This window comes from Orcinus orca, chromosome 11 (genome assembly GCF_937001465.1).
Source record: "Orcinus orca chromosome 11, mOrcOrc1.1, whole genome shotgun sequence".
Lineage (NCBI taxonomy): Eukaryota > Metazoa > Chordata > Mammalia > Artiodactyla > Delphinidae > Orcinus > Orcinus orca.
In genome coordinates this window covers 77321566-77348527 of record NC_064569.1, presented here as the reverse complement: position 1 = coordinate 77348527, position 26962 = coordinate 77321566, and the positions used below count along the sequence as shown (strand labels likewise).

The 26962-nt window shown below is 43.3% G+C and overlaps 1 long non-coding RNA gene and 1 pseudogene across 1 annotated transcript in view; one reads left to right on the top strand and one right to left on the bottom strand.

The window, feature by feature from the left end:
* Positions 1 to 7733: 7733 nt before the first annotated feature.
* On the bottom strand, positions 7734 to 9632 carry LOC125960567 (60S ribosomal protein L23a-like; annotated as a pseudogene).
* Positions 9633 to 10803: 1171 nt separating this feature from the next.
* The window catches only part of LOC117201157 (uncharacterized), a 40819-nt gene continuing 24660 nt past the window's right edge, over positions 10804 to 26962 (top strand). Inside the window, exons 1-2 of the long non-coding RNA XR_004483125.2 lie at positions 10804 to 12669; positions 18191 to 18350. This is a non-coding gene — a long non-coding RNA (uncharacterized LOC117201157). The remainder of the gene's footprint in view (positions 12670 to 18190; positions 18351 to 26962) is intronic.

Below are 26962 nucleotides of genomic sequence, written 5' to 3'. Positions count from 1 at the left end.
CCCAGGGTTATAAAATGAGCAGAAGAAAATGCATAACTTTCTTTTACTAAATAAAAATAGAGCACTCAGATTAATATAATCCAATATCCATCCTTCAGAATATATTATTTTAAAAATGCATTTGGTTAATTTAATATTACTATAAATACAAAGTGTAGATTAATTTAAACCTGATTAAAGTGAGGTCTTTGGGGATTCTTCTTAATTCCCTGTTTGGCAAAATTGAGGAGAGTGCTATTTTTTTTTTCCTGTATTTAAAAAACTTTCAGCATAACGAGTTGAGTTCAACTTATGGAGTGCCAAAGTGACGAAAAAAAATACATTTTGGGCTTCCTCCATGTCAGGGGATGTATTGGTTTCCTAGTGTTGCCAAAACAATGCACCAAAACCTGCATGGAGTAAAATGACAAATTTATTTTCTCAATTCTGGAGGCCAGAAGTCCAAAATCAAAGTGCTAGTAGGGCCATGCTCCCTCTGAAGGTGCTGGGGAAGGAACGATTCCAGGCCTCTCTCCTAGCTTCTGGTGGCCTCAGGCATTCCTTGGCTTGTAGACGCATCACTCCGATCCTCTGTCTTTACGTGGCGCTCTCCCTGCATCTTCACATGGTCTTTCCTCTGTGTACATCCGTGTCCATGTCCAAATTTTACCTTTTTATAAGGATACCAGTTATATTGGACTAGGGCCCACCCAACTGAGGTCGTTTTAACTTAATTTCCAATTAAGGTCCCATTCTGAGGTACTGAGAGTTAAGACTCCAACATACCTTTTTTTTGGGGGGGGGCACTATTCAACCAATGACAGGATTGTTCATGTTTTTGTACCCTTTTTAATGACTTTTTGAGTGAGGGGAACTTGCATATGCATTCAGGCTCAAAAGATATATTTTAACTTTGCTTTTTTAAAGAGTAGTTAAAACTTGTATTTGTCTTTAGGGAACTTACTCAGCAAATACCTAGTAGGCAGCTACTGTGCATTAGGTATTGTGCTGAGCATATAGATGACCAAAACAAAGTCCCACCTGTGAAGGATCTCACTCATAGTCTAGTAGGTGCCATGGATAGGAAAACAATTCTAATATAGTCCAAGAAGTGCTGTATTAGAGATCTAAGGAGGGGATTTGTGGCTCAAACAGCACTGTATGGAGATGGAATCAGGGCTGGGTCAGGGGTGTGGCATCCTCCAGGAGCAAGGGAAGGGTAGTGCAGGTCTGAGAAACGGTGGACAGAGACCTGGAGAGCAGGGGCTGCTCAGAGAGGCAGGACCATCTGTGGTCACTGCTGACAGGAAGCACAGACAAAGGAGTGGGGAGTGGATGAGAACAGATGGAGGCCGTGCTAGGAAGGAGTGGTCCAATGTACCTTGCTAAGGACCTGGTGATGAGCAGCTGAGTTTTGTAATCAAGGGAGTAATATCAGATTTGTTTTGGAAAGATGAATTTGAGAGTGGATTTCTGTTTGTTTACTTGTTTCTAAATTTAAAGTTCATTTCCTTGTCCTCATTACTAATCTCTCAACAGCTTTCACCAGAGTTGACTGCTTCCTTCTTTTTGAAATAATTTCCTCTCCTGGCCTCTATCACTGTGACTTTCTGGTTTCTCTCCTGGGTCATGGCTTCTCTTCCTTGCTGACTCTTCCTCTGTGAGTCTCAAGGCTCATGCAGGGAACTTCTTCCTTCTCTTCTCTCTTCTTATCTCCCCTCTTTCCTGGATGATCTCATCCAGTCCCATGGCTTCAAATTTGTACCCCAGCCCTGGCCTCTCCCTTAAGACCCACACTTGTCTAACTGTCTCATCCATCCTGCCACCCGGGTCCCTATAGGCACCTCAAACTCAATATCTTAAATCTGTTTCTTCCCAAGGCTTCCCCAGCTCAGTGAATGGCCCACATTTGCCCAAGTAGTTGCTCAACCCCCAGAGGCAAGATTTATCTTTAATTCCTCCATTTCCTTCATCTCCCACATACAAATCCATCTCGGGATCTTTCTGGCTCTACAACCAAAATATGTCGGGTTTTTTTTGCGGTACGTGGGCCTCTCACTGTTGTGGCCTCTCCCGTTGTGAAGCACAGGCTCCGGACGCGCAGGCTCAGCGGCCATGGCTCACGGGCCCAGCCGCTCCGTGGCACGTGGGATCCTCCCGGACCGGGGCATGAACCCGTGTCCCCTGCATCGGCAGGCGGACCCTCAACCACTGCGCCACCAGGGAAGCCCCCAAAATATGTCTTTAATCCATCTATTTATCCCCATCTCCACTATCACCTCATTAGGCTAGGTCCCCACTGTCTCTTACCTAGCTGATTGCAATGGTCTCCTAACTGGTCTCCCCACACATGCCCTTATCCATTCTATTCTCCACCCAACAACCCTAATTATCTTATTAGAATTTTTAACCAGATATATCATTCAGTATGCAACTTGAACTTCTTACTATGGCCTGAAAGGCCTACTATGATCTGTTTCCTGTTTCTCTTTAATCTCACCATTCCAACCACTGTCCTTCCTTCTGTTCCTTGAAAACGCCTGTCCCTTTCCTGCCTCTGGGACTTTGCACTTGCTGTTCCCTCTGTCTAGAACCTTCTCCCTAAACTGCTTGCATGTTAATCTCTTTTTCACCCTTCACGACTTTGTTCACATGTCACCTTCTCAAGGAGGCCTTCCTGGCCTATCCCATCTAAAGGAGGCCTCCACTCTTATTACTCTATTATATTTGTTTTTCCCTTGTTTTTTTATTACCTTGTTTATTTCCATCAGAGCATTTTTCAAAATATGAATGTATGCTTGTTTATTTAGTTGTTCATATTTTGTTTCTTCCTCTTGCCTCCAAACACCATTCCCTCCCTCCATTCCACAACTTAGGACCCTGTCTACAATATTTGTTATACAATATGGTACTTCGGGGAGATTTCTAAGTACCCATCATCCATCAAGTAGCTCCAATGTTCCCATCACTGCACCTCTTTGTTTACATTGTATAATTTCATCTCCCCAACAATCCTATTGGGGTGGAATTATTATCCCCGTGCTACCAGTGAAGAAAATGTTTTAGAGGATTAGATGATTTTCCCAAGGCCACATAGCCACTAAGATGTGGTGGAGGCAGGATATGAGCCCACATCTGTCTGGTTCTGAAGCCCTCTCCTTCTACTGTGCTGCATGCTGCAGTCCCTGGCACTTAGAGGAATATAGAGAAAGTATAACTTACATTGCTACTCTTTTTCTTCTTTTGCTTGACCGACTTTAAACATCAACCTTCTGACACTTTCATGGACAAACATTCATTGGCCCATCATCCTTTCACTTGGGAAACTACTGTGTCCCATGCCTAGGAATCCTGCTTAGCCATATGGTACCAGGGACACTAACACCACCCCTCCCTTCTCCACATTGAGTGCACATGTGACCTGGGCTGGCCAATCAGAATATTACTTTCCCAGTTCTCCATACCATTATAGGAAGTAGCATGTGATCTGAACCAGGCCAGTCAGCATCCTCTCTGGGACTTTGCTGGAGCTCTAGGGACAACTGTTCCTTTAGGATCATCAGGAGCTGCAAGTGGTTGTCTTAGTCACATAGAGAGATGTTGCTAAAAGAGGAAGCCAAACAGAAGACAGCAGAGCTAAGAGATGGATGGAGAGAGAGACAGAATCAGAAACTTAATAACATAATTTCAATCCTAACCATTTGCTTATTTGATTATTTGGTTAATATCTAGCTCCTCACTAATCTAGTTCCACAAGGGTAAGAATTATGTCTTGTTCTTGTTTGCCGTTGTCTCCCCAGTGCCCAAGGCAGTGCCTGCCATGTAGTAGGTGTCCCAGGTGTATCTGAATGATCGCGAGTATTGATTCTACCAGCAGTGTCTGAGCTCACAGCATAATGATAATATTCAAGAGAAATCGTTTCTATCTCCAGCTTCTGGAATGAGCTGCCTTCGTTTGTGAGGCTTGATTAAAATTGGAGGAAACTTAATCTTAGAGTCATATTTAACCATCTGATATATTTATAATGGGATACATAATAAGAATAATTTAGGTTATAATGGGTGTGGATTGAAAATGGGCAGGGATAATGCATTCTGGCTCTGTTCTTTAGAAATATGTGTGACGTCTGAGGCACTCTAATTTTTTTTTAAATTAATTATTTATTTTTTGGCTGCATTGGGTCTTCCTTGCTGTGCGCAGGCTTTCTCTAGTCGCGCGAGTGGGGGCTACTCTTCGTTGTGATGCGCGAATTTCTCACTGGGTGGCTTCTCTTGTTGCGGAGCACGGGCTCTAGGCGCGTGGGCTTCAGTAGTTGTGGCACGTGGGCTCAGTAGTTGTGGCTCCCAGGCTCTAGAGCTCAGGCTCAGTAGTTGTGGTGCACGGGCTTAGTTGCTCTGTAGCATGTGGGATCTTCCCAGACCAGGGCTCGAACCCATGTCCCCTGAATTGGCAGGCAGATTCTTAACCACTGTGCCACCAGGGAAGCCCTGAGGCACTGTAATTTAATTTGACTTTAATATGTCTTTAAGCACACTGTCAGATTATAACCTGATTCATCACTCATTCAGAGGCTAAAAATAGAGGCTGATACAGGAGGTTAACATCACCTAGCAAGGAGCGTTTCCTCAAAGGGATAGATGTAAATCAGAGGAAGCACGTCACTCACTCGTATCCAGCGCCACAGGCTGGGTACACCTGGTGCTTGGCAATTGTTTCAGGATGAAATGACTCTTGTGCTGAAACTGCTGTCATTCACGACAGGCGGTTTGAGAGGGTTTCAGAATATGAGACGACTGAAAATCTGACCCCAGCCAGCCCTTGATAAGCATTCCCTGTGGACCATAGTCCCTGATTGCCAGTTGCTTTCATTTGGTGTCCAGGGAAGCAATTCAAACAGCGGGATGGACTGTGGGAAAGGAAGACAATTTGGGATGTCTCTTAATTTTTTTCTGGAAAAACCGCTAATCTTTCATTGTGTCCTAACTTCCCTTTTGGTAACATAAAAATGGTTTATGTTTCCCCTCTGGAGTCTGCCAAGTCCTTAGAGATCCTCGGGGGCGGTGGGGAGGGGCAGCACGAAAATAAAGGATGCAAATTGTGACACTGCTAGCAAGAGGAAGGAGAGGCGCTGACCTCTGACGGCTCACAGCCAGGCAGCACAATGAATGAAACTTGGCAATTTCTGCTCACTTGGGGTAGGCAGAGTTCAGGACTAGAATTACAGATGAGGGAAGAAAGTGATCATCTATGGAACATATAGCTGTGTGCTGGTCATGCTATTAGGTATTACCTTAATAGGTATTTTCTCGTAGGTATTACCTGCTTACCTAACAGGGATTATTGCATGGCATATGGTGTTACCTTAATAGTTGAACTGTTCTATAGATGAGGAACTTGCCTCTCATGGGAGGTAAGTAATTTCTAAGCCAGTAAGTTAAAGAAGCTGCGTTCATCTCCAAGACTAGCTCCAAAGTGCTGACACTTTTCCTCTTGGCATTACACTGTGCCACCTATATTCATCTATGAGACAGAAAAGCAAGAGAGATATTTGCCCAAATGTACCAATGACTGCAGACCCCTTCAGGGGCCCCGGGTTTAGGTAGGAAGGGGCACCTGTCTGTGGAGTAGGGATGGCTCAATTTCATGGACAACATTACAGTTTGGAAAGAATCAAGATCTCAACTTCTGTGCCCTCTGAGGTTTCTTTCACGGGTCCCTTTTGTTATTTCAGGGCCTCCTCTCCCCGGCCTCCAACTCTCTCGGGCTTTACGCTGGCTCTGCCCACTTTGGTTCTACCTTTTCTTCTTCCCAACCACGTCCTTTTCCCCTACAGAATTTATTCATCTGAACCTTTCTTCTGGTCATGGGAAGTCATTAGCTTGCTTATTTCTTCGCAAGCTAATTCATGCATGGGTATTAGTGGCAAAAAAGTACTATGGTACTATGGGCAGTGTTCAGTAGTCTCTGACATCAATAAGACTCACTCAGACAATGTTCTGTCTCATTCAGTGGGTTCTGACGTGAGCCTTCAATCCGTTTTCACTGGGGGATTGGTGGAAACCAGGGGTGGTTAAAAGAAACATCTCTGGGGACTTCCCTGGAGGTCCAGTGGTTAAGACTCCACGCTTCCACTGCAGGTGGCACGGGTTCAATCCCTGGTCGGGGGAACTAAAATCCCGCATGCCACATGGTGTTGCCAAAAAAAAAAAGAAAGAAACATCTCTGTTTCCATCCCACCCTATGGAAATTTTCTCCTCCTCAGGGTCTTGTGAATCTTCACAGTTTACCATTGACTTTGCACTGAAATGCCCACTCCCGGTGCCTAGGACAGTATTGTAATGACTGAGCATGTCCTGAGAGCTGTTAGTAAAGGCTCAGATTTAACTGTCAAGTAGAATAAGTATCATCTGTGTTGCCAGAGATTCCCTCTCGTCTCCTGGTCCTCTTGGGCTCTGCAGTGCGGACACCAGCATCCCTGGCCTCAGGAAGGCTGTTGTCTCTGAGACCCATGGACCCCTAGGGCTCCTGCTATTCTCTCTGACCTCAGAGTGACGTGATGGCAAATGCAAATTCACACCTTCTGTCGTGTGGAGACTTTTTCTTTGGTAAAATATACATGACACAAAATGTACCATTTTAACTATTCAGTGGCATTAAGTATATTCACATTGTTGTGCAACCATCACATCTATCCATCTCCAGAATGGTTTCATCATCCCAAGCTGAAATTTCTGTGTTTATTAAAAAAAAGTCCCCACCCACCCTCCCTTAACCCCTGGTAACGTCTAATTTACTTTCTGCCTCTGTGAACTGGCCTATTCGTATAGGTGGAATCATACAATATTTGTCCTATTCTGGCTTATTTCACTTAGCACAGTATTTTCAAGATTCGTCAATATGTATCAGAATTTCACTCCTATTTCAAGTGGAATAATAGTCCACTGTATGTATATACCACATTTTGTTTATCCATCCATGGACGTTTGGGTTGTTTCTACCTTTTGGTTACTGTGAATCATGTTGCTATGAACATTGGTGTACACGTATCTGTGTGAGTCCCTGCTTTCTATTCTTTTGTGTATACACCTAGGAGTGGAATTGCTGGATTATATGGTAATTTTATGTTTAACTTCTTGAGGAACCACTAAACTGTTTTCCAAAACAGCTACACCATTTTATATCCCCACCAGTAATGCATGATGGTTTCAACTCTGGTTCGTTTGTTTTTTTTGTTTGTTTGTTTCTTTGTTTTGACATTTAATAGGAAGAGAACCACTTCCCCCTGCACAGGTATTATGCCATCTTGAGTTCTCCTGTTGGCATATCATTTACCCATTAATCCATTCAGCAAAAATTTACCAAATACCTGTGAGGTGCTAGGCATTGTACTAGGCACTAGGCCCTGTTGGATAAAATAGACATGGGTTCTGTCTTCATAGTGCTTACTGTTTAGTTAAAGAGACAAGAAAGAAAGCAAAAATATGCATCATTGCAGATTATGGTAGAGTTCTCTGGAGAAATGAACAGGGACAGTGATAAGGATAATTATAGCGTGAAATTTTATTATTTGCTGTTTTAGGAAACAGCATAGTGTAAGGGATTAAGATGTGAGCTGTGAGGCCTGACAAGATTAATATTAGCTCTGCCATTTCTAAACCTTTTGACCTTAGACGAGTTGCTTAAATCTCTTTGTGCCTCAGTTCCTGAACTATAAAATGGAGATCATAATAATAGTACTTACTTCAAAGGGTTATTGTGAAGATTACATGATAGGGTCCATGAAAAGTATTTGGCATGCTGCCTATCACATAGTAAGTGCTCAGTAAATGTAATAATTTCATAGCTGCTCTTTGTAGGCTACGTGCTGTACTTATAACCATCCACACTTGGACTATTCAGCCAGTTATTCATGTTATGACCCACTGACCACACACAGTGGTCAAGCTTCTGCTTCCTGATACTCTTGACCACATAAGCCTATCCCTCTAGGTCCAGAGCCCAGTGGCCTCCTCTCCTGGCCAGCCTCTAGTTTTCCATCAAAACTTCTGCCCATGCCCTTCCTTCTTCTAGCCAGGGGCGGTGGTATGAGAATAGAAGCTTCAAAGCTAGGCACATCTCTCTGTATCAGTTGGATGATCTTAGAAAATTACTTACCGCTCTGAGCCTCAGTGTTCCCCTTGGTAAGGCACATTGGAAGCTATTGTGATGATGGGAGATAGTGTATCTCAAGTACCCTTATCAGCGAGTCAATCAACGACTCAATCATAACTTTCTCTAGAGATATCTTATTTCATGGTGAATATATATATATATGTATCTATATTTATATATCTATATTATATATCTATATCTATCTATAGATATAGATATAGATATATTTAGAATTAGCCAGCTGGACTCAGTTGAAATGATCCCATCTGTTGGCAACATCCAAAGTCATGAGCCAGTCGAACATATGCCTTCTTTCCATCAGGCCTGATCAGGGTGTGACCTTGGCCACGTCAGTGTCACAGAGCTTCTTCACAGCCTGGTTGATCTGGTGCTTGTTGGCCTTGACACCCACAAAGAACACAGTGTGTCATCTTCTGTCTTCTTCAAGGCTGATGTGGTGGTCAGAGGGAACTTAACAGTGGTGTAGTGGTCAAGCTTGTTTCTCCTAGGGGTGCTCTTCCAAGGATATTTGGGCTGCCTTCGAGCTGCAGTACCTTGGGCTGTCAGGAGGTAGATGAGGTGTGGATCACTTTTTGTGTGGCTAAAGACACCTTTCAGCACTGCTCTCTTGGCCTTCAAAGTGTTTGCTTTGGCTTCAGCTTTGGGAGGGACAGGGGTTTCCTTCCTCACTTTCGGCACCATCTTGAAAAGCTAGTAGTATCCTAAATAAAATTGATAAGAGCATTTTCAATATTGTCCTGTTAAATTGATGCTTATCTAGTCTAGAAAATTTTAAACTGGGCAGTTAAAGAGTTAATAATTAATTAAACAGGAGGCCCATCATTTTTATAAAAGGTTAACTTTAGGCTCTTGATCAGGAATGTCAAACCCATTATAATATAGCTTCTTCAAGACAATCAGGTACAATGTAAGGCTACAAACGATGCCACCTTTTAAGCTTTGGTTTACTGCCTATGTGTACATTTTAATAAGACTCTGCTAAGTATAGGCCAAACAAATGATCCTCTAACAACAGGAATTCCAGGGGTCCTTCTGGTCAGGAGTCAGCAAACTATGGCCTGCAGGCCAAATACAGCCTACACCTTGTTTTTGTAAATAATCACGTACTGGAACACAGCCATGCCCATTCGTTTAGGTATTGTCTATGATGGCCTTTGTGCTACAAAGAGGCAGAGCAGTTTTAACAGAGGCTGTATGGCCCACAAAGCCATCTACAGTATCTCCTATCTGTCCTTTTTTTCAGAAGTTTGCCAGCCCCTATTGCAGGCCAAGACGGGAAATGTTTGGGCAGCAGCCTTCAAATTGTTTGTGTAGCCTTTAACCTACATGTGTTATCTCCTGCTGTTTGCTGGTAGGGTCACTGTTCCGGTGTGCCTTGGTTATTTCATTGGAAAGGCTTTAAGTGGCATTTATCAATAGACTTAGTTCAGCATTGCTGAATGAGTGTAGACTTAATTGTAACAAGACCCAATAATTTAGTGGCATGAATAAGGAAGTTTGTTTTCTGCTCATGAAATGTAATAATTTACATTATTACTGCACATAATTTATCCCACATATCCAGTGTGGGTATTCTAGGTGGCTCTGCTGCACAGAGTAATTCTGGGACTCAAGCTCTTTCCACCTAGTGGCTCTGCCCTGTGTTAGGGTCTGTTGTCATCTGCGTGGCCCAGGTTAAGTCACCACATCCAGTTTCCAGCAGTTGAAGAGGAATGGAGAACATAGATGAGTATGATGTGTGTGTGCCCAGAAATGGCACACGTCACTCCCACTCATACTCCATAAGCTAGAATTTGGTTGTATGACAGCACCTAATGGCAAGGGAGCCAGAGAAGAAGAAAGAGAGCTTGTCTCTCTCAAAGTAGGTAAGAAGGAATTCTCCGTGGGCATCAAGGGTCCTCTAACAACTCCTTGACCTAAGTTGTAGAGCTTTAGCTCTGCCAAAGGTAGTTTCATGCCAGAGCGTGGTGGAACCTAGCTAGATACACTGCCCTGATTCTATCAACTCCATCTCCACTTACTCTTCCCTAATAGTTCTGCTCTGTCACCCCCTGTAGCTCCTTCTTCTCTTTCTAACACTTCTTCTTTTTATAAGTGTGGACAGTTAATTCCTAGTAGGACGTCTGGCTCTTGCAGCCCTAAGAATGATAACAAAAAAGATGTAGGCACTACTATTTTCTCCATATTAAAGATAAAGAAACCGAGATAAAAAACAATGAAGTAAGCTGCCCAAGGTTATAGCTGGTCACGTGTGGCACTTGAAAAAAAGGCATTTTAATCTCTTTTCAATCCCTTTTGCTGGGTGGGGATTTTATTCCAGAATCTGGCCAATAAGCATGCTGTGAACATCTTACCCTTGCTGAATTAGCAACCATGATTTGTCAAGGAATTTTCTTTTCACATTTGCAGAAATATTCTTTCCTGTTGTTTACCTTTTTATTTTGCTTATGCAGAGCTGGTTTTGTTTTTCCCCTGATGGTTAGAAGCTTTATGCTTTTATGTAGTAAAACCTGCTGATGTTTTCCTTTATGATTTTTTCCTTACATCCAGGCTTAAAAAACCATCCTCCTTTGAGAATGATAATACATATTTAATTAGATCTTCTTCCTGTTTTCCAGTGTTTGATTTTTTAAATTGTTATTTACTTTTTTTTTTTTTTTTTTTGTGGTACGTGGGCCTCTCACCGCTGCGGCCTCTCCCCTTGCGGAGCACAGGCTCCGGACGCACAGGCTCAGCGGCCACGGCTCACGGGCCCAGCCGCTCCGCGGCATGTGGGATCTTCCCGGACTGGGGCACGAACCCGTGTCCCCTGCATCGGCAGGCGGACTCTCAACCACTGTGCCACCAGGGAAGCCCTGTTATTTACTCTTATCCATCTTGAATTGCTTTTGTCTGTGGAAAAATGAAGATTCCCGTTATATTTAGATTTGACTCTACCAGAGAAAGTATTTATTTCAAACAGGCTTAAATGGAGAAAGCCAATACCAGTGACTGACCCCCAAGAAATCTATACCATATTGTTAGTGATAAGATTCCTTAATAGAAGGCTAGGGAGGGTCTAGGTATGGGGTTGCTTATCGCAGGCAGGTGAGTTTATTTCACCGCTGTTGTGAGTGTACTGGATGCTGCTGGCCCACTGGCCACATACCTTCTCCTGACTCGTGCATCCATCCCCCAGGTACTGTGAGTTTGGGCTGCTAAGCATTCACAGATACATCCTTCTCCAGAGAATTGCCCTCAGCCCAAAGGGAGCCACTCCACCCAGGGAATTACACCTATGCCCCTCCCGACGCCTGGGTCATAACCAGCAGCCAATGACTGATTGACACGGGGTACAAAAGGCTGACCCCCTTGCCTCAAGGTGGGATCAGCTTTGCGATGCTATTTATGCTGCTGTGCTTCCCCGTGGAATCATCCTGAAGTTCATCTCTGGCTGAGGTCCTCCCCGTGCTTAGTTCCTCCTCCTGCCCTGTTCCTCTCCCTCACTCTTCCTCCTGAGTCCTCCTTCACTAAACCGTATGCACCCCAAACCCTGTCTCAGGCTCTGCTTCTAGGGAATGTGATCTGAGACAGTGAGAAAATCTAATTTAAGTAACATTCTAATACACATAATTTATAATCTAATGTATGTAACAAACATGTCTTACAAACTTTGTAGACATAGACTCAAGATCAAAGGTTCTATTTTCAAGAGTTTAAACAAATGTGTAATACATTGTTAACTATGTTGGAGAGTTTTTTACCCGTAAATACTGAAACTGTATTGAGCAGGATTATTAGAGATAAGAATTTTTTTTTTTTTTTTTGCGGTACCCTGGCCTCTCACTGTCGTGGCCCCTCCTGCTGCGGAGCACAGACTCCGGACACACAGCCTCAGCAGCCATGGCTCATGGGCCCAGCTGCTCCACAGCACGTGGGATCCTCCCGGACCGGGGCACGAACCCGCGTCCCCTGCCTCGGCAGGCGGACCCTCAACCACCGCGCCACCAGGGAAGCCCGAGATAAGAATTTTTTAACTTAAGATAGTTGACCCACCTGGATGATATTTATTGTTCCTTGTTTTTTGAGGTTTCTGGGGTGTAAATATTCTCTAATCCCCTTTCATCATTGTACTGAGAAGAGTAATGTAACCTCAGGATTTGGAATGCTCCGTGTACTTTTGTTCATGAGATTTGCCTCTCACGCCTTACCATTAAATACCATGTAGCATGTTACCTATAGTCCTTTTCGTTTCAGTCAAAGAGGAATCAAACTATTTCCACAGTGGCATGAATTCATTTCATTCTTCAGAATGTACCCAGCACCAGCTATGGAATAATACTTCCCTTCCCTCACAATGATTATTTTCCAAGGCAATACCACTTGGATCTCAGCATTTCATTTTCTTTTCCATCCCCAGCTTGGCCTCTAAGGATTTTGATTATTCTCTACCTCACATCTGAAGAAGAGACTCGGTGACTTGCTTCAAGTGGGAAGGCCAGAACCTTCCTTCACGCTCGGAACCGCAAGTTCCAAAGGTACTGTTGACCCTTCCTAGACCCATGCAGCACCTCAATCTGTTTGTACGCGTGTGGACTCAGCTGCTTCTGTTCGTGGCATTGATCTGTTAAGCAGTGACCCTTCCCTCAGTCTCTCTACATTCTGTCTCACTCCATTGGTTCATTAAGAATGAACACTATATGTGCTTTGAAAATGAACCCAACACTCCTGGGGCTTGCTTTGAGTTCCTCTCTCTGTTCAGATAGGACAGCTAGAAGATGGTGCAATGTTTATTTGCTTTTTTGATTTAGACTGTTTCTTTTTTCCTACCCTTGAGATCTCAAAAACCTTCTTAAGCAGCAGCCTGGAGGAACACAAGCGGTATGGGGAAGGGAGGAGAGAGCTAAGGAAGGAAAGGGTTAGTTGAGGAAGAGGAGGGGGTGGGGGAGCAAGGCTAGTGATTTTCTGGGGTTGGCTAGGGATCTGACCCTTATTTTCTGAGTGCTGGGCATTTCTCCCATTTTGGATCACTCTTCCCTGGTGCTCATCCTGCTATCTACAGGGCTGTACAAAGAGAAGGGTATGAAAAAAGCATCAAAGTGGGCTTTGGAGTTAGTTACACCTGGCTCTGAATACACCACTTTTAATCTATTGACCTTCTGAAAGTTACTTAAATGCTCTTATATCTTGTGACGTGCACAGTATATCATCTGGTCTTTACGTGGATTCATGTTAGATGGACTTTTTCAAAAACCATTTAGATGAGGAAGTTATCCTAAGTGTGTGGATTCCCCTGACCTTAATTAGTTGGCCACTCTGGTTAATGCTGCTGAGGCCCAGAATTTTGGAGGCAAAAAAAGGGACCTCTGGTCATCTTACCCAATCACAGTCATTAACCCTGTCAAGGGCACCTGCCTCAACACTGGCCTCCTGGGTTGTCGTTAGGGTCAAATGAAGTACAAGGTGATTTAGGTACTATTATTACTAGCATCTCCATGTTATGGATGTGTGATCTGAGGCACAGAAAAATTAACTTGCCTATCACACAGCTAGTAATTGACATAGCTAGGATTTGAACCCAGGCCACAAGAGATCCAAATAAAAATAAAATAAAATTATGGGACTATGCGATTTTCTCTTATATTTAAGGTTAGGTTACTTTATTTTGCATCTAGGCAACTTTCTTAGAATGAAAAAAAAATATTTTGCTGACATTTTTTCATAATATTTTTCCAAATATGGTATGACAGCCGGATACATAATATTTCATACTCAAATTTCCCAACATGATCCAAATAAGACTATTTTTACAAAATTATTTGAGGGCTTCGTCAGTTTTCCCAAGGGCCTCTCCTAAGCCTCTGATAATTCAAATAATTTTCTTTTGAAGTGCCCGTGCAATTGGTTTTGATTGTATTTGCATTGCAGACTCACATAATTAGCAGGAGGCGCTCTGGCAAAAAGAGGTGTAAGAGGACATGTACTAGCATTAAGAGGAGAAGTGATTTTCGAGGGGGAACAAGTTTGATATTAGTGAATATTTTTATCTTAAGATGACCTTTGCTTCCCTATGTAACTTGACAATAGCAGGGACTTGGGTAATAAGGGCTGAGCTAATGAGAACCCTCTGGCATTTCACAGACATTAACTGTCTGGCCTTCTTTAGAGAATGGCTACAGCTTAACTGATTTGATAAGGGTATTTGGTGAGTCACTGAGGCAGACAGATTGTAAGGTGACCCCAATGATCTTTGCCTCCTAGAATCCATGCTCTTGTGTAATTCTCTCCCTCTGAGTGTGGGTAGGTCCTGTGACTTGTCTCTAATCAATAGGTAATGGAATGTATGTGATTACATGCACACATTAATTATCTCACAGTTTCTGTGAGTCAGGAGTCCAGGCAAGACTTTGTTGGGTCTCTACTCCAGGGTCTCATCTGAAAGCTGCAATCAGTCTTGGCCAGGGCTGCAATCTTAGCTCAAGGTTTGACTGGGGAAGGATCCACTTATAAGCTCACATGATTGTTGGCAGAATTCAGCACCTTGAGGGTTGTTGGACTGAGGGCCCTGGTTCCTTGCTGTCTGTCAGTTGAAGTTACCTTCAGTTTCTGCCACGTGGGCCTCTTCATGGGGGAGGTTCACAACATGGCCACTTGCTTCATCAACTAAGTTTCTAAATCTGAAGCAATTTGTTATCTAGCAATAGATAATTAACAATACAATTATCATATTCAAAATCAAGTCATTTATGCCAATGTTTATTGAGAGAATCCCATGTACAGAGAAGCCTGCACTAGCTCTGGGGATACTGTGGTGAACAAGAGAGAAAATGGATCTTCATGGAGCTTACAATCTAATGAAATGGATGACTGTGATATTGTGATTTTTTGTTTTACTGAGGTATAGTTGATGTACGTTATTATATAAGTTACGGGTATATAACATAGTGATTTATAATTTTTAAAGGTAATACTCCATTTATATTATAAAATATTGGTTACCTCCCCTGTGTTGTACAATATATCCTAGTAGCTTATTTTTTAATACATAATAGTTTGTACCTCTTGATCCCCTATCCCTATCTTGCCCCACCACCACCACCTCTCCCCACTGGTAACCACTAGTTTGTTCTCTATATCTGTGAGTCTGTTTCCTTTTTGTTATATTCACTAGTTTGTTTTAATTTTTAGATTCCACACATAAGTGATATCATACAGTATGTGTCTTTCTCTGTCTGACTTACTTCACTTAGCATAATACCCTCCAAGTCCATGCATGTTGTTGCAAGTGGCAAAATTTCATTCTTTTTTACGGCTGAGTAGTATTCCATTGTGTATATATATATATATATATATATATATATATATATATATACACACACACACACACACACACAATGGAATACTATATATATATATATATATATATATATATATATATATATATATATATACCACATCTCCTTTATACATTCATCTGTTGATGAACACTTAGCCTGCTTCCATATCTTGGCAATTGTAAATAATGCTGCTATAAACATTGGGGTGTATGTGATACGGTGATCTATGTTAAGAAATATATATTTGGTCTTCATCCCTGGTTACGGGCACAGAGCTCCTAAAACCCTTGGAATTTCCTGAGTGATAGGAGAGTTTTTTGTTATTCATAAGGAACCCCTTCTGAGCAGACCTGTGTTTTTACTAATAAGGTAGCTTAGGGGCCCCTAGATAGCCTCAGGATGGGGCTGGTCACCAGGAAAACTTGTGATTAGAAGGTCGGAGCTTTCAGCTCTACCCACTGATCTCTAGACAGGGAAATGTGGTGGTGTGCCTTCCCCTTATAAAAATTCCGCCTTATAGAAGCTGTTGAACAACAAGATTTAATGAGCTTCTGGTTTGATGTATACATTCACATACCAGGAGGGTGGTGCACCCCGGTTCCTGAGCTCGGACCTCTTCATCTGGCTGTTTATCTGTATCCTTTATAATATCCTTTATAATGAATGATAAACATAAGCAGATATTTCTCTGAGTTCTGTGAGCTGCTCTAGTAAATTAATCAAACCTGAGGAGGGGGTAGTGGGGACCTTTGGTTTATAGCTAGTCAGCCAGAAGCACAGGTGACAGCTTAGACTCATGATTGGCATCTGAAGTGGAAGCAGTGTATAGGATGGAGCCCTTAACCTGTAGGATCTGACACTATCTGCAGGTAGGTAGTGTCAGAATTGAGTTAAATTTGTAGGACACCCAGTCAGTCTTTGCTGAGAACTGGAGAATTGCTTGGTGGGGTTGGAAAAAACACATTGGAATGACATTAAACAAGTAACTATTACATGAACTCTGTATTTTAATACTACCATCAGAATTCAGTAGAACTAACTGGATACCTATACATGAATATTATTGAACATTCACTATAGTCATAATATTTTTTCAGCAAAGCATCCATAGAAAATCTACCTTTAAGCCATGAAGTTTCTCATAGCCTGAGATAATGCCACCATTCCTTATAAAAGTGAGGACAGGGACTTCCCTGGGGGTCCAGTGGTTAAGACTCCATGCTTCCATTGCAGGAAGCGTGGGTTCGATCCTTGGTCAGGGAACTGAGATCCCGCATGCCACGCGATGAGCCCCCCCACCCCTCCAAAAAAAGCGAGGACATGCTCACCCTCTCTCCAAAAGGAGAGCCCTAAAGTCTTAGCAGTCCCTGAATCTGACTCCAAGTCCAGGATTTCTGAGAAATGAGCATGCCTCCTCAAGTTTAGTAACAAGCCCATCTTGTTATTCTATAATCTCTGGACTAAGTTTTAAGATTAACCATCATTAATACAGTCTATATAACATAGTAGGAGAAAAGCAGAAGGAAATAAAATAGACAATCAGTTAACTGCATAAATATATACTTGATAAAACAGGGAAGGTAATAATAGCAAACACTATTTTCCAGGCACTGTACATACATGTTAACTCATTTCATCTTTATAATAATGCTATAAGTAAGGACTATCATTTTACAAATGGGGGAAATTGAGCCAAAGAGAATATAAGAAGCTTGCATAAGGTCTTCAGCAGTAACTGAGATTTGAACCCGTGTTGTCTGACTTCAACTTCTGTGTATTTAACCCCCTGACTTGACCCTTCCTACCATTGTAACACATCACTGGTCAGGGACCCAGTATGTCTATTCTGTCCGTACTTTGGCTACAACTAAGCACTCAAGAACTGAGGAAATAACTATAGAGGGGATTCAAGGATCCACTAGGATCCACTATAAATGGTCCTGCTGTGGGTGAGCCCCACTAGCACCTGTATTCCATAAACTCCCTTACACCAACCAGAGAACCGCAAATGGCATTTAGAGCCTCCAGATCTTAGCATCAGCTGGGAATAATAATAAAAATCCTGAAAGACCAATGCAAGCCCTTTTCCCAGGGCCCAGTTACCCTAGTATGTGGCTCCAAGTGCATTTGTTAAAGGGAAGGAGGAAGACATTGGTGTACACCCACCGTGCCCCAGCTGGAGGAGGGGGACCTTGGTGTACACCCGCCGTGCCCCTGCTGGAGGAGGGGGACCTTGGTGTACACCCGCGGTGCCCCTGCTGGAGGAGGGGGACCTTGGTGTACACCCGCGGTGCCCCTGCTGGAGGAGGGGGACCTTGGTGTATACCCGCGGTGCCCCTGCTGGAGGAGGGGGACCTTGGTGTACACCTGTGGTGTACACCCGCGGTGCCCCTGCTGGAGGAGGGGGACCTTGGTGTACACCTGTGTTGCCCCTGCTGGGTTACTCCTAAAGAGTATCTTGTGTCCCTTTTTTCCAAGGGTCTTTTAAGTGACTTGGGTCTGGGAATTGGGTAAAGGACTGTGACTCTCTATCTTCATGATAAAAATCAGACCCTGTTCCCCAGACTTAGATTTTGTTATTGTTGTTGTTATAGAAATTTAGTCACACTTTGGTATCCATGTATTTCAGCCCCAAAGACCCTACAATCTATTATGCACTCTCCACCATCCCTAAGAATCAAATCCTTCTGAGAATCACACCCAAGCCTTCTGCCTATTTCAGGAATGTGGACCCACTGTGAAGGTTAAAGCTGACATCTACTCCTTCAGGAAGCCTTTTCCCATGGAGGCATCTCCTGCTATCATCCCTGGCCTACAGAAGGCAAGTACTTTTCAGGCATGCTCATGCTCTTCTCATCAGTGGATTTTTCTTCTGAAACTGGGTGAGTAGTTTTAAAAGCTATTATAAATCCACTGTCATATTCCTGTCTCTGTAAGTCTTTGGATTCCCTTCTGTATGCTCCATCAAGGAATGTATGGCATCTGAACCTCACATGCACAGGCCGCCGCTGAGACTCAGTCTCAGACAACCAGTCAAGAAGTGGACGCCTCTTCCCGTTGTTTAATCTAGCACGTTGTATCCAGCATTTTCGGTGAGGGCACCTGTAAGATGAGCTTGATCCAATCTAAAATTCTGACCTTCTCTTCCTAACACTCTCAGAATACTTTCCCATAATCCTGCAAGGCTTTTGGTGTGTCTGCCTTCTCTTCCTAGGTCTGATTTTGATTTCAGGGCGTGCTAGAATCAGCCTCTAGCTTTGGGTCTGGAGTCGATGAACAGAGGAAGGGGTGGGCCATGAGGACATCCCCTTGCAAGGTGACCAGCGAGTGAAGCTGGTGTCTTTGAACAGCACAGGACCAGCCTCGTCAGAATGGGAGGAGGGGCTGCTTTTGTTGGTCCAGGAAGCTCTGTGAGTTCCAGGGCTTTAGATTCTTGGGGCTGTCTGACACCTCCAAAATATGTCCATTCCAGTACTCAGGGGAAGAGCCACTTTTTCTCGATAAATGCCCTGAAAGACCTGGTGAGACTTGAACTCAATCTGTTCTGTAATTCATCGATCTTCAGACTCCGTCTCTGCCTCCGACTTTGCAGCTGCATTCGCTCAGTGCCTGCAAGAAATACAAGAGTATTTTAGGGAAGCCACAGAACCTTTCTCATTCACTGACCGTGCTCTGAAGTGAGAATGTAAACACCTAAGCTTGTGACTTTTTTTCTTTAAATTTTATCGTGCAGTTAACTGGAATGACTCACCTCAGAGCCTTTTTATTCCTTCCTTCTCCACCTGCCAGAGCCTTGCTTTCACTGGCATTTCATTCTGTGCGACTATAGTTGATCATTTTGGTGTTTTGCCACTGGGAGCCATGGACTAATATAAACACAACTCATGATATAATCAAAATGCAATTTTATATTTACCACCAACTCTTTCAACTTCATTCAGGGTTGAAGGAGAAGAAGGTCTTCCTCTACCCCCGGATGGAACTTCGGACAGCTTCTCTGGCCTTTCTTGCTCTCCCTGACTACCTTCACCTCTACGTGCTAGCTGTCATTTTCTTTTTCTCTCAGGTTGAAGGTAGGGTAGAGATGAGAGGGAAAGAGGCGAGTGAGTTATGACTTGATCTGGTGGCTTCGTGTTCTCTGGGCCTTGCAGATGATTAAAGCTGGTGACCCCTGGGGGGCCTGTAGGATGCTCAAGCTGATTCGTCTCTCAGGGCAGTTGCATAGGAATTTCGGACGCCCCCTACAGGCCGCCTCTCCGGCAGTTCCCTCGATTCCAGTGGATGTATCTCTATTCTGGATGGTTCCTTTCAACTCTTTCCTCAGCCCCTGGATATCCAGCAGTGCACGCTCAGCTTTTATTGCCAACGTCCTTCTAAAAAGACCTATCATTAGGATCCAAGGCTTTCTCCTTTTTAACCCACATGTAGTTACGGGAAATCTCATCCCCTGCGCCAGCAAACTCCGGGAGTGCCTGATGATTGCAATGTAGCAGCCCTCCTGGGTCCTGTATCTCCAGAGCACTTAACCCTTCTAAACATTCTGTATTTTGATGGAGGAGTTAGACTTCAGTCCATGACTTGATTGTGCTTTCTTGGTCAGTAGTCAGACCCTGGTCCTCTATGCCTTCCAGCTGCAGGGGGCTTCATTTCATAACTTACCCTGTGGTCTACTGGAAATTCTCTCACTAGGCTTGAGGTTGGGAGATAGCACCTAGCACCCCGCCCCGCACCCCCGCTTTGTCCAAAGGAGAGAGGACTTAAAGCAGAGCAGAAGCCTCTTCAAAAAAGATCTCCTCAATCATTTTCTCCAAATCATCTCTCTGACCCCCTTTTACATCCTTGATTTCTTTGAGAAGCCCAGGAGATGTAGGGCAGGTTCTTCTTCCTGCCCTGTAAATTCTGCGTAACGGGGGAGGTTGAGGTCTGGGGCTGGGCTCACTCTTATTTTGGCATCCTGAGATATAATCTATTGATGCATCTCCCTAAACTAAGGAAGAAACAGTATCATCCTAACTTGTATTGCAATAGTTTTCATGACTCTTTTACTACCGGGTGCCAGTGTTTTACCTGTATCGCATCCCTACTCTTTTCTTATCCAACCAGGTCACCTAGTCCATCCCAGATTCCCAATACCTTGGGACCTGTTTCAAAGAAAGAATCCATTCCAGCTAGTTTCAGTAAAAAATTATTGCACAGTATTAACTAGAATTTCTGGGAGGGCCGACAAACAAAGCCTGCATGTCATACAGTCAGAAGCAAAGCAGCCAGGAAACGTGTCCAACTACATCACAAATGTCCAAACACACCACAGGGGTGTTCTAGCAGAAATCCTGCTGTGGCTGCCAAGGGATGCTCAACATCTATAAAACCTGCACTGAGCACCAGTATCCCCATTGCAGTTCCTGCAGAAAAGCAAATGCCCCAGGGCCATACTTACTAGGAGAATAGTGTGTGTGTAAGTTTTCACCTGTATCCCAAGTCTTGCTTAAGTTTGGGGTTTGTTGGAATAGAGTCACATGTCTATATCCTAGCAGCAAAGGGTTTTAGGATATGTGTTGTCTTTGTTTGTCTCTATCTGTGGAAAGGAGAATTCATAATATAGAAGAACTACAAAGAAAAGATGTGGGGCAGACACAAATGAAAAATGTCCATTACAAAACTCTTATGAAAGAAAAGCTTATGGTCCCAATCGATAAACTATTTTGACTATATAAAACAAACAAACAAAAAACCCTCTTATGTACCTTTTGAATTTTGCATATAATACCCATTCAAAATATAAATTAAGAAAAATTTAAATCCATTTTTCTGAGGCTTTTCCCATGGACCATCTTTCTGTGCTCAATCCTCTTAGGCTGTTGCGGTCTTCTAATATCTCGTATTGTCATTGTTCTTTAACACTGTTGATTGTTCTGACTGACCCTTTGATAGTCTTTGACCTCATTTAGTTGTGTTGTTACAAAGATAAATGAGGTAATGCATTTAGAACTTATAGTGCCTGGTACATAGTAGGTAATCAATACTGGTAATCCTCCCACTTCTACTTCCCTAATATTATTGCCTGTGGTTGTTTCTCAAGTCTTGATTGTAAAGAACTCATTGAGATGTAGCAGGTGCATTCGAGTGGTTTTCCAGTTAATGTCCTGACAACTTAAACATGAAAACTGTGACGTTTGTGATTTATAATAAGAAATATATATTCAGTCCCTGTGCCCCTTTCCGGCACTGAGCTCCTAAAACCCTTGGACTTTCCTAAGTGATAAAGGTGTCTTAATACTCATAACAAACCCTTCTGAACCACACATGAGTTTATATTAATGAAGTGACTTTTGGAAAGCACCTAAGGATGGAGGGTGTTTGCCAGGGGAAAAGACCAGGTAATTAGTGGGTTGGAACTTTCAGCCCCACGCCCCCTCCACCTCTGGGGAGGGGAGAAGAACTGGGGGTTGAATTATTTGCCAATGGCCACAGATTTCATCAGACATGCCTATGTAACGAAGCCTCCACAAAACCCCCAAAGGACGGGGAAGTTCCCTGGTGGTCTAGCGTTTAGGATTCGGTGCTTTCACTGCTGTGGCCCAATCCCTGGTCAGGAAACTGAGATCCCACAAGCTGTGCGGTGTGCAAAAACAAACAAACAAACCCAAAAGGACAGGATTTGGAGTTTCCCGATTGGTGATCACATGGAAGTGCTGGGAGAGTGGTGCACCAAGAGAGCATGGAAAACCTGAGCCCCTTCCTCATACCTTGTCCTGTGAATCTCTTCCATCTGGCTGTTCCTGAGTTATATCCTTTCATAATAAACCAGTTATCTAGGAGGTAAAATGTTTATGTGAGCTGCTCTAGCAAGTTAATCGAACCCAAGGATTCGGTTGCAGGAGATCAGAGGATCTCTAGCTAGCAGGTCAGATGCACAGGTGACAACCTGGACTTGCGATTGGCATCTGAAGTTTGGGGGTGGGGTCGAGGGAGTGTTTTGGACAGAGCCCTCAACCTGTGGGATCTGATGCTATGTCCAGGTAGATAGTACCAGAAATGAGTTAAATTAGGACACCCAGGACCCAGTCAGTGTCTGCTGAGAATTAAGGAATTGCTTGTTTGTGTTAAAGTAAAAAACCCACAGTGAAGACACTAATCCAAGCTAAGCCAGTGAGACTTGCTAGAGAAGGGGTTAGATGCTTGAAAGATAAGGTCACATAGAGATGGGATCAGAGTTGGTACCAAACAGCCCAAAGATACACATGCCAGCTAAAGAAGGGAAGTAGCAGAAGCTGGGAAGCTGTATATTTATGCTGGTTATCACATGTGTTCTCTCTAGTCAGTTTGCCTTAAATCCCTGCCCTGCTACTCACTAGCTGTGAGCTCTTAGGCAAGTTACTTAAGCTCTCCATGCTTATATTTCTTCATCTATGACATAGGGAAAAAATTATATCGATCTCATATTTTGTTAATTGCTTTGAACAATTCCTATCATATAGGAAGTTTGATTTTTGGATTTCATTTACTTGAAAATTTATGTTTGAGAAGGATTTTAATTCCCCAAGTCTTCATCTTCCAGTGAACTAATGATCCTGCATTTCATGTCTCCTGGGTGTCATAAAAATATCTGTAAACATAGTTAGAATGGTTTTTTTTTTTTTTTTTTTTTTTTTTTTTGCGGTACGTGGGCCTCTCACTGCTGTGGTCTCTCCCGTTGCGGAGCACAGGCTCAGCGGCCATGGCTCGCGGGCCTAGCTGCTCCGCGGCATGTGGGATCTTCCCGGACCGGGGCACGAACCCACGTCCCCTGCACCGGCAGGCAGACTCTCAACCACTGCGCCACCAGGGAAGCCCCTAGAATGTTTTAAATGGAGATTTTTATAACTCATCAGCTTCAATTTGAAACTCAGTATCATCACTTACAAGAATGGAAAAGAATTGGCGATCATGAAAGTTGTATAAGTATCAAGTTGAATTTAGTACAAAGTTTTCTTTAGAGAGAAAATTTCTCTCTAAGCCTAGGTTGACATCCATTCCTTGGGTGAATTGATTTGCTATATGTTCAGTCAGGTTAATCCCAACCAAGCTATGGAAAGTGTGTCATTTCACAACTGGGTCAAGCTCTCCATGTGAAATGCAGAATTAAAAGTAAGCTTATAAAAATGTCGGTCTACTTCTTTCCCAAATGAGCTCAAGAATAATTGAGAAGATCTCTGTGGCTAACTACCCAGAGACCCTAATTATATAAAGGGGACTTTCTGACTTGTAATCCTGGAATATAAGCTTTCTGTTGTCCCCTTCTACTTTGCTGAATTTATAGGAAATCTCAGCACACTAAATTATAAACTGTTTCTTTTAATGGATGATATTTCATAAACAGCTTGTGAATTCTAGACAAGGCTTTGAAGGAAAGTCCCATAAGTAATTCCATCTTAGTTTTCCTAGGTTATTTTATTCCTTCACTTAAAAAAATTTTTAAGTAGATCTAATACCATGAACTTCAATTTCCTCAGATTTCCCTGTCCTGTGGGTTGCAGTGGGGGCCTATGGAAGGTGATAACCCACATTTTGCTGAATTTATCTCACATCTTCAAGTTTCAGAGCCTTGAGTGCCCCCATTCAAGTCTCATTCAGTTATTTTTGGGATTCCCCAGTGGGTGTATTGCAAACCAGTCTGTCCACTACAGTTACCAAGGGGCATTCATGACGTCTTCTTCCCGTGCTCTGATCACCTCCCCACAATGATATTTGTTGCCCACTGAGCCATTTGGGGAGGGTCCCTTTCTTCACCCATGCTGCTGGTGTCCATGGTGATAACTCTGAGGATTGTGCCAAGAATGCCATCTTTCAGTGATCCCCAGCCATCCAGCCTGGGATGTCAGAGCAGTTCTGTGTTCCCTGGAACCCAAAATGTGCCACAGCTGGGCTGCATCCCTCACAGAACAGGGAGAAGGCTCTGCCCTGTGTGGTACTTTGTCACTTGGACACAAAAGCTTTGCTTCTTCAGGAGGGAGCCTTTGTAAAATAGAGGCTTCATCATCTGTTTGCAGCTTCTCTTGCTGCACTCACTGCTCAGACATGAATCCCTGGGGTTGGCCGGGCCAGCCTCCCCAGTCCTCTCCCTCTTCTTGTGACGGGGCTCTTTCCTTCCTCTCATGCAAATCATCTTATGTAAATAGATGCCTTTTCTTTCAGTTCATCAGTGCATTTGTTGGAACTCTTTTGGCTTCAAGTAGCAGACATCAACTTGAGCCAGCAGTAGTGAATAAAGAGACTGAATTATAAAGCTCTTGGAGTGTCTGGAGAAATGAAATGGCAGGGCTGCAGCTGGGCTTCAAGAAGAAACTAGGGGACTGAAAAGCTGCCATAACGTTTCCTCTACTCGCGAGTTGACTGGCTTTCCCCTATCCCTACTCCACAAGGAGAAAAACAGGGCTCTATATGTGGGCTTTGCTGGGGAAATGCAGTGAACTGGCCAACTGGCCATTTCTGAAGCATAGGTGATGGTGAAGGTTGGGAGTAGGGAAGGGGCTTTATGTAGATTTGGGATGTGGTCAAGGGCCAGATCAAGGTTGATTTTTTAAGAATATTTATTTTATTTTTGGCTGCCTTGGGTCTTAGTTGCAGTACACAGGATCTTTGTTGCGGCATGCAGGATCCTCTGCTACAGCGTGCAGCTCCTTGTTGCGGCATGTGAGCTTCTCTCTAGTTGTGGCACACGGGCTTAGTTGCCCCACGGCATGTGGGATCTTAGTTTCCCAACCAGAGATCGAACCTGCGTCCCCTGCATTGGAAGATGGATTCTTAACCACTGGACCATGAGGGAAGTCCCTCCAGGTGGATTTTTAACAAGCAGGAACTTTATCCTGAAGGCAGTGAATGGCAGAACCACTAAAGAGTGTAGCATAGAGCAAACAAAATTTTATTGTAGTTAGATCACACTGGTGGTATTCAGAAATGGATTTGAGGGAGCAAGACCAGAGGCAGGTACAGTAGTTAGGACACTATTGCAATATATATTCTTGGAAGGAGGTTCAGAAGTCCTGTTGGGAGCAGAAATAAAGAGGAGGGATGGACTGAAGAACTATTTAAGAGGTAGAATCCACAGGAGTTGGTCATAGATTGGCTATGAGGAGAGGGAGGAAAATTCTAAAGTGACTTCCAGATTGTTGGCCTTGAAGGCTGGCTAAATGGTGGTGATATTGACTGAGATTGGGGAAGTGGGAAGAGCAGATTTTGGGGAGAAAATGAAATGGCACCCTCTCCACAGACTGGTTGAGACTAACTTGATTGTACGTGTAGCAGATGAAGTCAACTTTGTGTTTGTTGAGTTCGAGATACCTAGAGGATGCTCAAATGGTGGTGTCCAGGAACATATAATTCTGTCCCTCTGGGAGAATCAACACTAGAGATTTATGGTAGACCTGGGACGCATCAGCATAAAATATGGTCATTCAATCATGATTCTAAATATGACCCAATGGTCATGACTCATGATTCTAAATATGACCATGTGGTAAAAAGAGCAGTTGACACAGGATGGAATTCTGTAGAACACCGGTAGGTAAAAGAAGGGGGACAGGGGATTGAGGAGGAGAAGCCCATGGAGGAGACAGAGAAGGAGAGAATTAGCAGTGTTAAATACAACAGAGAGGGTCAATGAGATGACTAAAAGATGTCCATTCACTCATGTATCCATAAATTATTTTTTGAGCACCTGCTATGTTCAGCATGCTGTAGCAGTTAAGAGCTCAGGCTCTAGAGCCAGACTGCCATATATATATATAAAATCCATGCTATTATTATCATGTGTTAGCCACTCTTCAGGACTCCAGGGATACAGCTGTGAACAAGACAAAGTCTCTGCTCTTATGGAATTTCCATTCTATTTAGAGGTAAGAGGAGTACAGACCATAAAAACAACAACAACAAAGAATAAGAAAATAGCAGCTAAATGCTAAAAAGAAAATAAAAGAATGATATGATAGGAAGCTGGGTGAGATGGGACAGTGTAGATGGGGTGGTCAGGAAAGGCCTGTCTGAGGAGGCAACATTCATGCTGGAACTTGAAGACGAGTAGGCGTGAACCATGAGAAGATATAGGGGCAGAGAGTTCCAGGTAAAAAATGAACATATGCAATGACCCTAAGATAGGAACAAATTTGGTCTGTCCAAGGAAAAGAAAGAAACCACATTTGTCTTTAAATCTTTTTTACGGCACATGATCTTTTCACGGCACATGATCACGGCACATGATCTTTTCACGATCATGGTCTTTCTGACACGTCATATTGGTAAAGCCACAGGCACATAGAAAGCCCTAAAATTCGTGTGGCAGATACTGTAAGTTGGCTCACTAAACACACATTCCAACCCCTTTCTGTAAAGAAAGCTAAAATGTACATTCTTAGACTCCCTTGCAGATAGATTGAGACTTGTGACAGTTTCTGCCAACTTACGTGGCATAGATGTAAGATCGCAGCTGAGCCCAAAGAGAGAGAGAGAAAGGGAGAGA